At 42.0% G+C, this 2,012-nt stretch overlaps 1 non-coding gene across 1 annotated transcript; it reads left to right on the top strand.

Moving 5' to 3' along the window:
• The first annotated feature begins 1,485 nt into the window (after window positions 1–1,485).
• On the top strand, window positions 1,486–1,620 carry LOC122151125. The gene has a single exon (XR_006163987.1). It is a non-coding gene; the product is annotated as a small nucleolar RNA SNORA70 (small nucleolar RNA).
• The last annotated feature ends 392 nt before the right edge of the window (window positions 1,621–2,012 follow it).

Below are 2,012 nucleotides of genomic sequence, written 5' to 3'. Positions count from 1 at the left end.
TACTTCTGTAGAGATATCTCCTTGGAAACTCAAGGAGGGGCTGCTATGAGTTGGATCCGACTTGACGGCAGTGAGTTTTTGCAGGTTTTATTGTAGTTAATTCTTGTTCTGCTTGATCTTGGGTTAGAAGTGTCATGAACACATCAACTTCAACACTAAAACAGTTTTCACTGAGTCAATTTCGACTTATAGTGTTGAGGGTAGAACTGTGTTCCACAGGGTTTTCTTGCCTGTAACCTTTACAGAAGAAGGTGTCCAAGTCTTTCTTCTATGGTGCTATTATATCTGAACTGCCAACCTTTTGGTTAGTAGCTGAGCACTTAACCAATTGTGCCACCCAGGGATCTTTTTGCTTCTCCACTTTTGTTGTTAGGTATTATGCAGTTGGCTTCAACTCATAGTGATGCTACATACAACAAAATGAAAACTGCCTGGTCCTGCACCATCCTCACAATCCTTGCTGTGCTTAAGCCCATCATTGCAACCACTGTGTCTTCTGCTTCTTTGATGATCCTCTACTTTACCAAGCATAATATCCTTCTCCACAAACTGATCCCTTCTGACAACATGACCAAAGTAGGTGAGACAAAGTCTGGTCATTCTCACTTCCAAGAAACTTTCAGGCTGCACTTGTTCCAGGACAAATTTGTTCATTCTTCTGACAGTCTATGGTATTTTCAGTATTCTTCACCAACACCACAATTCAAAAGCATCAGTTCTTCAGTCTTCCCTATTCTTTGTTCAGCTTTCACACACGTATGAGGTTATTGAAAATACCATGGCTTGGGTTAGGCACCTTAGTCTTCAAAGTGACATCTTCACTCTTTAACAGAGGTCTTTTGCAGCAGATTTGCCCAGTGTAATATGATGGCTGATTTCTTCACTGTTGTTTCCATAGATATTGATGGTGGATCCAAGTGAAAAGAAATCCTTGACAACTTCAATCTTTTCTCCACTAGTCTTCTGGAAATCCTGATTCAGTCCTTTGGTACGGTCTCAAAGTTATTTAAGCAATGCCATTAGACACTTGTGCCCAGACTACCTGGCATAGTCCTTTCCATGGGGCCTTTCTGTAAAAAAGAAAGTGCTCTGGTTTGTAGCTGATCGTAAGCACTTTCAGAGAAGCAGTAGATTAAAAAAAAACAACTTTGTAGACGACAAAAGGCCATGGTTAACCTACTTTTAACAATTTTTAAAAGTGAAAGATCTGATGAGAATTTACTACAAAAGTAATCCAACTGACCATGAAATTTGGTTGTTTCTGTGGTGTGCAATATTTTAAAAATAGCTGAAAACTGCAGCCAATTAAGCTGACTATCCTCTTTTCTGGGAGCTCTGGTGGTGTAATGGCTAGCACATTTGACTGCTAACCGGAAGTTCAAACCCACCAGCCACTCCTTGGAAGGAAGGTTGGGCAATCTACTTCCATAGTGATACCATTTTGGAAACCCAAGGAGGGGTCTCTGTGAGTCAGACCTGATTCAACAGCAGTGTGTTGCACTGTTGTATCCTTTTTCCCTGTGGGGACTGGTATACAATGGCTGCAAACAGCAGTATACTTGATAGTGTACTCAGCCCGTTGCCACATATGGGCTGCCCTAAGGGCCTGTTCTTTCATGTCTCAGATCTCATTACTCTCTGCTGTCCCTATTGTAAGCTCCAGATGTGTATGTAAGGAGCTTTGGAAAACCCAGGACACAGTGACCAGGGTCTCCATTGGCCAAGTTATCACGTCCATCCATACTAAGCTTGAAAATAAGGAGCATATGATTGAGACCCAGTTCCCTAAGTGCCAAAAGATTCACATCTCCAAGCAGTGGGGCTTTACCAATTTAATGCTGATGAATTTGAAGACATGGTGGCTGAGAAGCATCTCAAGATGGTTGTGGAGTTCAATACATTCCCAATCATTGTCCTTTGGACAAGTGGTGGACCCTGAATTCATGAAGGCCTTGGTAGCACTGCCCCACCTGATCTGTGCCCACTGATAAATAAACTCCTTGTCTTTCTAA

This window comes from Orycteropus afer, unplaced genomic scaffold (assembly GCF_000298275.1).
Source record: "Orycteropus afer afer isolate SDZICR_OR568_19922 unplaced genomic scaffold, OryAfe1.0 scaffold00309, whole genome shotgun sequence".
Taxonomy (NCBI): Eukaryota; Metazoa; Chordata; class Mammalia; order Tubulidentata; family Orycteropodidae; genus Orycteropus; species Orycteropus afer.
The sequence above is the reverse complement of the archived record's forward strand: the minus strand, read 5'-3'. Positions and strand labels throughout refer to the sequence as shown.